Raw genomic sequence first — 13,120 nt, forward strand, 5'->3', positions numbered from 1 at the left:
TCTCAGTATAAAATAATATTGTCAGTGAACAGATATAGTTTGACTTCTTCTTTTCCTATTTGGATGCCTTTTATTTCTTTCTCTTGCCTGACTGCTGTGGCCAGGACTTCTAATACATTATGTTGAATAGGAGTTGTGAGAGTGGGCATCCTTGCCTTGCTCCAATTCTCAAGAGAAATTTCTTCCAGCTTTTGCCCATTCAGTATGATGTTGGTTGTGGGTTTATCATTGATGGCTCATATTATTTTGAAGTATATTCTTTCAATGCCTAGTTTGCTGAGGGTTTTTATCAGGCAGGAATGTTAGATTTTATCGAAAACTTTTTCTGCATCTATTGAGATGACCATATGATTTTTGTTTTTAATTTTGTCTATGTGGTGAATCACATTTATTGATTTGTGCATATTGAACCAACCTTGCATCCCAGGAATAAAGCCTACCTGATCATGGTGAATTAACTTTTAGATGCGCTGTTAGATTCAGTTTGCTGGTATTTTGTTGAGGATTTTTGTGTCTGTGCTCATCAGGAATATTGATCTAAAGTTTTCTTTTTTTCTGTCTCTGCCAGATTTGGGGATCAGGATGATGCTGGCTTTGTAGAATAAGTTAAGAGAGGAGTCCCTTCTCCGTGATTTTGGGGAATATTTTCAGTAGAATTGGTATGAGCTCTTCTTTGTACATCTGATAGAATTTGGCTGTGAATCCATCTGGTCTGGGGCTTTTTTGGTTGGCAGGTTTCTTTTATTACTGATTCCATTTCAGAACTCATTATTGGTCTGTTCAGGGTTTTAATTTCTCCCTGGTTTGATCTCGGAAGGTTGTGTGTTTCCAAGAATTTATCCATTTCTTCCAGATTTTCTAGTTTATGTGTATAGAGGTGTTCACAATAGTCTCTGGAGATCTTTTGTATTTCTGTGGGGTCAGTTGTAATGTCATCTTTGTAATTTCTGTTGTTCTTATTTGAATCTTCTCTTTTTTTTTTCTTTGTTAATCTAGCCAGCAGTTTATTAATCTTGTTTACCCTTTCAAAGACCAACTTTTGGTTTCATTGATCTTTTGCATGGATTTTATGCATTTCCACTTCATTCAGTTCTGCTCTGATTTTGGTTATTTCTTTTCTTCTGCTGGCTTTGGCATTAGTTTGTTCCCATTTTTCTAGTTCCTTTAGGTATAATGATAGAGTGTTCATTTCAGATCTTCCTAACTTCTTGACATGTTTAGAGCTATAAACCTTCCTCTTAACACTGCTTTGGTTCTTTCTTCCTTCCTTTCTTTCTTTCTCTTTCTCTTTCTCTCTCTCTCTCTCCTTCCTTCCTTCCTTTCTTCCTTTCGTTCTTTTTCTTTATTTCTTTCAAGACAGAGTTTCACTCTGCCTCCCAGGATGGAGTACAGTGGCACGATCTCAGCTCACTGCAACCTCCGTCTCCCGGGTTCAAGCAATTCTTCTACCTCAGCCTCCCAAGTACCTGGAATTACAGATGTGCACCACCATGCCTGGCTAATTTTTGTATTTTTAGTAGCGATGGGGTCTCACCATGTTGGCCAAGCTGGTCTCAAACTCTGGACCTCAAATGATCTACCCGCCTTGGCCTCCCAAAGTGCTAGGATTACAGGCATGAGCCACCGCGCCCGGCCTTAATGCTGCTTTTGCTGTATCCCAGAGATTTGGGTATGTTGTGTCTCTGCTTTCATTAATTCTGAACAATTCTGTGATTTCTGCCTTGATTTTGTTGTGTGCCTAAAAGTCATTCAGGAGCTAGTTGTTTAATTTGCATATAATTGTGTGGTTTTGATCTTCTTGGTAATTTTTTTCTTTTTAAACTTTTTTGTTAAAAACTGGCCAGGTACAGTGGCTCACTTCTGTAATCTCAGTAACTGAGGAGGCTAAGGCAGGAGGATCACTTGAGGCCAGGAGTTCAAAACCAGCCTGGGCAACATAGTGGGACCCCATCTCTACAAAAACAACAACAAAAGATGTACATGGGACCTCTTAGTCCTATCTTTGCAATTTCCTGTGACTCTAGAATGATTTCAAAATAAAAAAGGTTTTAAAAATGAATGAGCTACATACGCCCCTTCAGAAATGAGATATTTTGTATATGATTAATTTTAGAAAGATTTTGAAGCTGGAATTTGTCCATGTTATTTAAGATCAAAGTATAGTATAGTATAATTATAATGTTCACATTATAATTTCCTATCATAATAGTCTTTATTTATATCTATTAAAGTATTGCTTTACCATGTGGTTTGTTAAGAATTTTTTTTTTTTTTTGAGACTGAGTCTCACTCTGTCTCCAGGCTGGAGTGCAGTGGCGTGATCTCGGCTCACTGCAACCTCTGCCTCCTGGGTTCAAGTGATTCTCCTGCCTCAGCCTCCTGAATAGCTGGGATTACAGGTGTACAAAAATTTTTGTATTTTTAGTAGGGACGGGACTTCATCATGTTGATCAGGCTGGTCTCGAACTCCTGACTACGTGATCCGCCTGCCTTGGCCTCCCAAAGTGCTGGGATTACAGGCGCGAGCCACCATGCCCGGCCAAGAAATTTTTTTAGGTAATGAATTACTGATAGCCACAATAAAGTGAATAAATTACAAAGACATGATGCTGAGTGGATAAAACCAGATACAGAAGAGTATATTATAAACAATTCTATTTATATACAGCTTTAGAAAAGACAAATCTATAGTGACAGAAAGCAGACCAGCTGTTTTCCTGGGGCCAGGGAGACTGACTGGTATGGGCACAAAAGAACATTGAAGGTAATGAAAATGTTCCCTATTTTTATGTAGTGATGGATACACAGGTGTATACTTTTGCTGAAACTTGGAAATGTACATTTGAAATGAACACATTGTATTGTACATGAGCTATACCTCAGATACACTTGATTTAAAATTCCTTCACAAAACATTAGAAAGATAATCAAATTATATCATTTTATGAAAAAAAAAAAGAACAAAATAACTTAACATACAGTAAAATATTTAACTGTGTATTTTTGTTATAAAATATGGCATATTTGGCCATTTGGGTTTAAGATGATTGAGAGAGTCCAATCCAATTGTAAGACATATCCTACACATATCAAAAGCCTTACTAACATTGATATTTGATATTTGTATGAAACAAAGTCATATATTGTGCATCCTCATATTATCCTCAAAATCTGATAGGTGGAACCTTAAAGGCCTGTTTTCATTGATCAGTCACTTCACTGGCTGTGCAGAAGTGTATCCCACCATAAACCAGAAAGCAATCACAGCTGTACAGATATAATGAGGGGGAAATGCTGCTTCAATAGAAGACTTTCTTGATATACTCTACTCAGATTACAGGAGACTGAGATCCAGCTACTACTTGAAATATTTCACTTAGCCATTATACAAAAGTACAGGGTCACCACAAATAACCCCGAAGAGAACCCCAAACCTAAAAATTTTTAAACAAATTTCAAAACGTTGGTGATAAATTCTCTGTACTATCTTTGCAATTGTCCTGTAAATCTAAAACCATTCTAAAATTTAAAGTTTATTTTTTAAAGCTATTGTTTTATAAAATCAATCACGGAATATTTTTTAATGTTGGTCACACTGTGGCATGAGCGGGTAGTGTGACATTTCTGAATCACACATCAGTGGAATCTTGATGTCACCAATTTTACATGTCACTTTTTGAGGTTAGGTGGAGACCGCACATCCTCACAGATTAATGCTGTAAAGTAGATTTATGAAAGGGAGACTTTAGCCGGGCGCGGTGGCTCAAGCCTGTAATCCCAGCACTTTGGGAGGCCGAGACGGGCGGATCACGAGGTCAGGAGATCGAGACCATCCTGGCGAACACGGTGAAACCCCGTCTCTACTAAAAAATACAAAAAACTAGCCGGGCGAGGCGGCGGGCGCCTGTAGTCCTAGCTACTCGGGAGGCTGAGGCAGGAGAATGGCGTAAACCCGGGGGGCGGATCTTGCAGTGAGCTGAGATCCGGCCACTGCACTCTAGCCCGGGCGACAGAGCCAGACTCCGTCTCAAAAAAAAAAAAAAAGAGAGACTTTAAAAACCCCACCCAAGACACACTCCCAAAAAGAGTATTGCTGCTGCTTGCAAAAACACCTCCAGATACCAGAAACCACTGAAAAGATAATAAATATTACTATAAAATTAACACAAACTAGTGCCGAGCGTGGTGGCTCACGCCTGTAATCCCAGCACTTTGGGAGGCCAAGGTGGGTAGATCACCTGAGGTCAGGAGTTCAAGGCCAGCCTGGCCAACATGGTGAAACACTGTCTCTACCAAAAATACAAAAATTAGCCAGCCGTGGTGGTGGGTACCTGTAATCCCAGCTACTTGAGAGGCTCAGACAGAAGAATCACTTGAACCTGGAAGGCAGAGGTTGCAGTGAGCCGAGATCACGCCATTGTACTCCAGCCTGGGCGACAGAGTGAGACTCCGTTTCAAAAAAAAAAAAAAAATTAACACAAACTAGCTGGCCAGCGGTAAGGTGATCTCTACATAATGATAGAGAAATTTGGAAGATTATCTGTGTAAAAATACAAGTTGAATAGGAGATGCCAAATCAAGGTGGCTGACTTTAAAGGACCTCCTGTAGGAGCTGGTGGACAGAACTGTCGATATGATTTGAATATCCGGCCCCTCCAAATCTCATATGGAAATGTGACCCCCAGTGTTGGAGGTGGGCCTAGTGGGAGGTGTTTGAGTCATAGGGGCAGATCCCTAGTGAATGGCTCGGTGCCATCCTTGAAGTAGTGAGCAGTAATGAGTTCATACAAGATCTAGTTGTTTTGAAGCGTGTGACACCTTCTCCCTCAGTCTCTCTTGCTTACTCTCTTGCCATATGACATGCCTGCTCTCCCTTTGCCTTCCAACATGACTGGAAGCTTCCTGAGGCCCTCACCAAAAGCAGAGGCTGGCACTATGCTTCTTATACAGCCTGCAGACCTGTGAGCCAAATAAACCTCTTTTGTTTATAAATTACCCGGCCTCAGGTATTCCCTAATAGCAACGCAAAGCAGACTAATGCTAATACAACTGTCTTCTATCCCTCCTAAGTTTAATGGGCAGGAACCAATATAATAGTAAAATAATAGTAATAATAAATTCTCCTGAAAAAAAAGGGGATGACTACTTCCAACTACATAAAGAATTTAAAAAGAAATATTAAATAGTGAGTCAACATAAAACTATAAGGCCAGTTACCAGGCAATCTTCTCATACCCAAATGCATCGACATTTATCGTGGCTGACCCACCCATAGAAACATGAAAAAAAACCTACGAGGTGCCAAATTCCCATGCCTGAGGGGTGAAGGTCCCAGCAATTTCGAGAAAATATCCCCACAAAAAGGACCCAGGTGGTTGGGCACGGTGGCTCACGCCTGTAATCCCAGCACTTTGGGAGGCCAAAGGGAGTGGATCACCTGAGGTTGGGAGTTCGAGACCAGCCTGACCAACATGGAGAAACCCTGTCTCTACTAAATACACACACACACACACACACACACACACACACAAATTAGCCAGGTGTGGTGGCGCATGCCTGTAATCCCAGCTACTCAAGAGGCTGAGGCAGGAGAATCACTTGAACCTGGGAGGTGGAGGTTGCAGTGAGCCGAGATCCCACCATTGCATTCCAGTCTGGGCAACAAACGCGTAACTCTGTCTCAAAAAAAAAAAGGAGGCAGGTATGAGAATAGCAAGAAATTCACTCCACGTGCAAACTCGCTTGCACAAATCCTGGACTGCCAGGAAGAATGCCACTTACAGGCTGCTACATTGTTAGTTTTGTAGCCCCAGTCTACAGCTGCCCAGGTGCTCCAGCCTAGAGACCATACCTCTGCTTCACCTCTGGCATTACTCAGGGCTCTTTTGTCCACATGTAACAGAAAGTGAATTCAAAGTGGCTTTTTAAAATAGGCATTCTTAGGCCAGCAGTGGCTCACACCTGTAATCCCAGCAGTTTGGGAGGCCGAGGTGGGCGGATCAGCTGAGGTCAGGAGTTCGAGACCAGCCTGGCCAACATGGCGAAACCCTGTCTCTACTAAAAATACAAAATTAGCTGGGCATGGTGGTGCTTGCCTATAATCCCAGCTACTCAGAAGGCTGAGGCAGGGGAATCACCTGAACTGGGGAGGCAGAGGTTGCAGTGAGCCAAGATTGCACCATTACACTCCAGCCTGGGCAACAAGAGTGAAACTCTGTCTCAAAAAAATAAAAAATGCAAAAATAAAATAAAATAGGCATTCTTGTCTCACGTAAGTTGGAGGGAAACAGAAAAGAAACAATAAAAATAAAAGGAATTTATTGGTTCCTATAATATAAAAGGTCAGGGTTAGTCTGACCTCAGGCATGGTTGGATCAAGGGGTTCAAAGAATATCATCAGGACTCAGGCTCACTCTCTTGCTCCCTCTCCATGACCTCGATTTGCTTTCCTGTATGTTGGCTTTATTCTCTGATAGGCTTTCTCCAAGAGGGTCACTGGAGTCAACAGGCCTGTAGTCTACCAGCTTGGCAGCCACCATGGAAACACAAAGATTTCATTCTATTTCCATCAAAGCCCCAGAAAAAGCCTCTTTAGCTCTGATTAGCCCATCGTGGACCATATGTCCATCTCTGAACCAATCACTGTCCAAGAAGATGTGATACTCTCATCAACCAGCGTTCAATGAGGACCTACTCTCCTAGCAGTAGACTAGCAGAAAAATAGTAGGACACCCTGAGATTCACCAGAAATATCACAGGTGAGTAAAAGCAACAACAGCCAAAGAGAACAGGAATCTCTGGCTGACTGAGCAGGTTTTCAGGCTTTGTTCTTCCAAAGATAATAACCCATAAAACTTAACAAGCCTCTCTAAGGAGTCCGGGGTTGTTATGAGTTATTATATGTAAATAGCACTTAGGAAAATGTCTGGCCCAAAGTGAGTACTGTAGAACTGTTAGCGAACATCATGGAAGAAGGATCCTGGGGAAGGGAAAAGCACATACTCTAGTAGTCAGGGTGGAGGCACAGAATTGTGTAAATATGAAAAGGAGTGTAACCTAATTTTGTAACAAACTGGTGAAACAGGATATATGAGTTAAACTACTTTTTGCTTCTTTGATTCATAATTTGAGAATGACAAAACTGTTTTAAAAAAAATCTTTTCTGTCACCAACACAAGGGAATTTGATATAAAATAAAATATCTGGCCAGGTGCGGTGGCTCATGCCTGTAATCCCAGCACTTTGGGAGGCTGAGGCGGAAGGATCCCTTGAGTCCGGAGTCGCAGAGCAGCCTAGGTAACATAGGTTGACCCTGTCTCTACAACAGTAAGAAAATTAGCTGAATGTGGTGATGCCTGCCTATGGTTTCAGCTACTTGGGAGGCTAAGCCAGAAAGATCACTTGGGGCCAGGAGGTCGAGGTTGCAATGAGCTATGATCACATCACCACACTCCAGCCTAGGTGACAGAGTGAGACCCTGTCTCAAAAAAAAAAAAAAAAAAAAAGAGAAGAAGAACAAGAAAATATCCAATACTGGCTATGATGATGAACTGATACATACTGCAGTCTACCCTTCTACACCAAATTCTAACCACAGAAAGAATAGAAGCATATTATAAATAAATTAATAATTATGCTCAAAAACCAGAAATGCTTGCTGGACTGGGGAGAGAGAACATGCTAAAGGCAGAAATCATACTGAGGTAGGAGGCAGGTGGGACTCATCTCCAGACCAGATTGAAAACTGACTGAAGGCTGGGCACAGTGGTTCACGCCTATAATCCCAGCACTTTGGGAGGCCGAGGTGGGCGGATCACCTGAGGTCAGGAGTTTGAGACCAGCCTGGCCAATATGGTGAAACCCCGTCTCTACTAAAAATACAGAAATGAGCCAGGTGTGGTGGTGCATGCCTGTAATCCCAGCTACTCAGGAGGCTGAGGCAGGAAAATCGCTTGAATCTGAGGTGGAGGTTGCAGTGAGCCAAGATCGCACCACTGCACTCCAGTTTGAGCGACAGAGCCAGACTCCATCTCAAAAAAAAAAAAAAAAAAAAAAAAAAAAGAAACAAAACTGACCAAAACCAGAAGAGGCGCTGAAAGAACCTCACTGCCCATCACCGTAAGACGCTCCTATCAGCACCATGACGATGTACCATTGCCACAGCAACACCCAGAAGCTCCTGCCCGTTTCCTAGCTATTCCTGAATAACCTGCCCCTTCATTAGAACGTCACTAAAAGTGGGCATAAATATGGCTTCACACCACCCTGGGCTGTCCTCTCGGACAGGCTCCGGCGTAGCCCTGCTCCCCGGGAGCAGTCACAGAGCTGTGACACGGCCACCTCCTCAGTAAAGCTGCTTTCTTCCAGCACTGGCTTGCTCTTGAATTCTTTCCTGAGCAAAGTCAAGAACCTGCCCTGCGTCAATACTAGACTAGATGGAAAGGGGGAACTGTAGCCTAGAGTACCTGCAGGAATACACAGGAATACACAGGAGAATTCTCCTTCAGGAGGAAGCAAAGAGCATGCCCTGAGGCGTGGTAGCCACAGGAAGCACTCCACAGGGAGTATGGAGCCATCACACCCAGCACACACGCCTCCCATACACCTCATGAGCAGCCCAACCCACCCACTCCCAGCTTTCAGTGAAAATAAATACCTATCAGCCGGGTGCGGTGGCTCATGCCTGTAATCCCAGCACTTTGGGAGGCCGAGGAGGGCGGATCACGAAGTCAGGAGATGGAGACCATTCTGGCTAACACGGTGAAACCCCATCTCTACTAAAAAATACAAAAAATTAGCCGGGCGTGGTGGCGGGCACCTGTAGTCCCGGCTACTCAGGAGGCTGAGGCAGGAGAATGGCGTGAACCCAGGAGATGGAGCTTGCAGTGAGCTGAGATCGCGCCACTGCACTCCAGCCTGGGCAACAGAGGGAGACTCCATCTCAAAAAAAAAAGAGAAAGAAAATAAATACCTATCATCCCATCGCCTAGGTATTATGTATTATGCCCAGCAATGCATTTGCTCTTTTTCCTAATGCTCTCCCCCTACCCTCTGCCCTCTTCTGACAGGCCCCAGTGTGTGTTGCTTCCCTCCCTGTGTCCATGTGTTCCTATTGTTGAGCTCCCACTTATAAGTGAGAACATGTGGTGGTTGATTTTCTCTTCCTGCGTTAGTTTGCTGAGGAAAACAGTTTCTAGCTTCATCCGTATCCCTGCAAAGGACATGATCTTGTTCCTGTTTATGGCTGTATGGTGTATAGGTACCACATTTTCTTTATCCAGTCTGTCATTGATGGGCATTTGGGTTGACCCCATGTCTTTGCTATTGTGAATAGTGCTGCAATGAACATAAGTGTGTATGTATCTTTAGCAGAGTGATTTATATTCCTTTGGGAATATAAATCCTTTATATTTGGGAATATACCCAGTAATGGGATTGCTGGGTCCAATGGTATTTCCCGTTCTAAACCTTTGAGGAATCACCACACTGTCTTCCACAATGGTTTAATTAATTTACATTCCCACCAACAGTGTAAAAGCACTCCTATTTCTCCGCAACCTCACCAGCATTTGTTCTTAACTTTTAAATAATCACCATTCTGACATGGCACACATTTATCCATGTAACAAACCTGCACATCCTGCACATGTACCCCAGAACTCAAATGATTTAATTTTTTTAAAAAAAGAAAATAAACACAAGGTGCAACCCTGACAGCAGTGGCAGCACCCTCTCCCCAACTGAGCTGTGAAAGCCAAAACAGCAGTCTAGTAAATAACATCAACTGTAAACAGCTGTGCTTCAAAAAAGAATCACCAAACAGTTGAGAAGTTCCTAACACCATAAGAGAGAAACAAACTCAAAAAATTGGAGGAACTTACACCCAATAAAATTAATAAGGTATCAGGATACGACTTTAAAATAAGTATAATGAATATCTTCCAAGAGATAAGTGTGGGTAGTACAATCATGAAACAAGAACTGGAAGTTACTAAATGAAGCAATTTGTGATCTTCAAAGTAAAAAATCAGAACAGTTGAAATTAAAACTCAATGGCAGGATGGATGGAGCTGAAGAGCCAACTTGTAAATTGGAGGACTCAGCTAAGCAGTTCTCTGAAAGTGCAACACATAGAAATAAGGCTTTGTAATGTGAGGAAGAAACATTGAAAAACATGGAGAATAGGTCCAGAAGTTCTAATCAGCTTCTAACAGTTCAAAAAGGAGAGACTAGAAAAATGGGGGGAAGGCACTATTTAAAGAAATAATGTATTGCAATTAATTGTGAAGGACTGAACCAATGCTCCCTTCTTCACTCCCCTCCCTTCCCATGAAAATGCCAGTTGATGGGTTAAAAAGGAAGGCATAAACCTACCAATACAAAAAGAATTGCAAAGGATACATGAGTATATAAGAGATGGCATCTGACTGGGCGTGATGGCTCACACCTGTAATCTCAGCACTTTGGGAGGCTGATCACCTGAGCTCAGCCTGACCAACATGGAGAAATCCTGTCTCTATTGAAAATACAACATTAGCCAGGTGTGGTGGTGCATGCCTGTAATCCCAGCTACTCGGGAGGCTGAGGCAGGAGAATGGCTTGAACCCAGGAGGCAGAGGTTGCAGTGAGCTGAGATCACACCATTGCACTCCAGCCTGGGCAACAAGAGCGAAACTCTGTCTCAAAAAAAAAAGAAAAAAAGAAAAAAGAAATGGCATCTACATTTTGGTAGCTGAAAGCAGATAAACAAGGGGTCATCAATTCGCAGACCAGGGAAAGTTAAAAGTCAAATGCCTGCAGTATGCAGAAGCAGCAATAAGCACAAACCCTGAGAAAGACTCAGGAAGGGGAGTACAGTCGTTCCCCCTTATCTGTGGTTTTGCTTTCCCTGGTTTCTGCTTCCTGCAGTCAGCCACAGCCCAAAAATAGGTGAGTACAGCACAGTCAGATATTTTGAGAAAGGCCACATTCACCTAACTTTTTTTATAGTAGATTGTTATAATTGTTCTATTTTGTATTAGTTATTGTTGTTCCTCTCTTTTTTCACATTTTTCTTTTTTATTTTTCTATTTATTTATTTATTTTGAGATGGAGTCTCGCTCTTGTCACCCAGGCTGGAATGCAATGGCACGATCTCAGCTCACTGCAACCTCCACCTCCCAGGTTCAAGCGATTCTCCAGCCTCAGGCTCCCAGGTAGCTGGGATTACAGACACCCACCACCACGCCCAGCTAATTTTTTAAATCGTTTTTTTCTTTATTTTTCATTTGCATTTATATTTGTTTATTCCTAATGTTCTTAATCTCTTACTAGGCCTAATTTATATATTAAACCTTATCATAGAGATGTATGTACCATATAGGAAAAAACATAGCATAGTATCCCTCAGTATCCATGGGGAGATTGTTCCAGGACCTTCCATAGTCTAAGACAAGTCTCCCCTCTCTTATACCAAAATCCTTGGATGCTCAATCCTCAAATGCTATATAAAATGGTGCAGTATTTGCATTTAACTTACGCACATCATCCCACACACTTTAAACCATCTCTAGATTACTTATAATACCTAATAGAATGTAAATGCTATATAAATAGTTGCAATACTATATTGCTTAGGAAATAATGACAGGAAAAATTCAAACATTTTGAATTGTGGTCAGTGCAGATGCAAATTTTTTCTCATATTTTCGATACACGGCGGGTTGGATCTATGGGTTCTGCCCCCATGGATAAAGAGGGCTGACTGTATCTATAGGTTTGGTATGTCTATGGTTTCAGGTATCCACTGGGGATCTCGGAAGTTGAAAGGTCTCCCCACTAGATAAGGGGGGCTACTGTACCAGTAACTCCTGAAGGTGGGGGTACACATGAGGCTGAACACAGTAGAATTGATTGAAAGTCTATAAAAGTCCAGGCGCAGTCGTTCACGCCTGTAATCCCAGCACTTTGGGAGGCCGAGGCGGGTGGATCGCCTGAGGTCAGGAGTTTGAGACCAGCCTGGCCAACATGGTGAAACCCCATCTCTACTTAAAATACAAAAAATTAACTGGGCGTGGTGGTACGCACCTGTAGTCCCAGCTACTCGGGAGGCGGAGGCAGGAGAATTGCTTGAACCCAGGAGTCAGAGGTTGCAGTGAGCAGAGATCATGCCATTGCACTCCAGACTGGGAGACAAGAGCGAGACTTCGTCCCCAAAAAAAAAAAAAAAAAAAAAAAAAAGTATATATAAAAAGCAAATGAGCCTCATATTCCTTTATCATCCATTCAGTGGGGCAGTTCCCCCTCCCCTCCTGCAGAAGACTGGAAGTTTATCATCTGATAGCAGAGGGATGCTGGACTTGGGACATCAGGCAAATGTGCCCTATGGAACAAAAGAAAATGTAACAAAAGCAACACACTGAATGGTGACTCCCCAGTCCTCTTCAAATACTGCCAATAATGCTGACGGTTGGGCATCTACACCCCAAACAGGAAATTAGAAGGTTGGTCTCTGAAGACACCAAGCATCCCAATAGAGAAGACCTACAAATACTGACCATGGGAGGAACCGTATCCATTATCAATTGACCAGATCTCTGCTCATCACATTGAAGAAACCCACAAACAGTCCTGATTATCTTTTTTGGTGCCTCGCTCTTAAACAAAGTCCAGGACCAGGTGCCGGGCGCAGTGGCTCATGCCTGTAATCCCAGCACTTTGGGAGGCCGAGGCGGGTGGATTATTTGAGGTCAGAAGTTCGAGACTTCGAGACCAGCCTGGCCAACATGGTGAAACCCCATCTCTACTAAAAATACAAAATTAGCTGGGCGTGGTGGCGCATGCCTGTAATCCCAGCTACTAGGGGGCTGGGGCAGGAGAATTGCTTGAACTTAGGGGGCAGAGTGCAGTGAGCCAAGATCGTGCCATTGCACTCCAGCCTGGCGACAGAGCCAGTCTCAAAAACAAAAAACAAAAAAAGTCAAGGATCAACAGATATTTAAAAAGAGGGACTCAGAGAGAACAGGAATAATGAAGAAACAGATTTTTTAGACTATATTTACTATGTCCAGAAATACTAGAGAAGATTAGCATCATTGAAACACAAGCAGGATGTTTTCTGAAAGCAACAAAGAACAAGACA

The 13,120-nt window shown here is 42.6% G+C and overlaps 1 long non-coding RNA gene across 1 annotated transcript in view; it reads right to left on the reverse strand.

Moving 5' to 3' along the window:
• Positions 1 to 13,120, reverse strand: part of LOC144335299 (uncharacterized) — a 34,876-nt gene that overhangs the window by 20,905 nt on the left and 851 nt on the right. The window lies entirely within an intron of this gene.

This window comes from Macaca mulatta, chromosome 16, assembly GCF_049350105.2.
Source record: "Macaca mulatta isolate MMU2019108-1 chromosome 16, T2T-MMU8v2.0, whole genome shotgun sequence".
In the NCBI taxonomy this organism is placed as follows: domain Eukaryota; kingdom Metazoa; phylum Chordata; class Mammalia; order Primates; family Cercopithecidae; genus Macaca; species Macaca mulatta.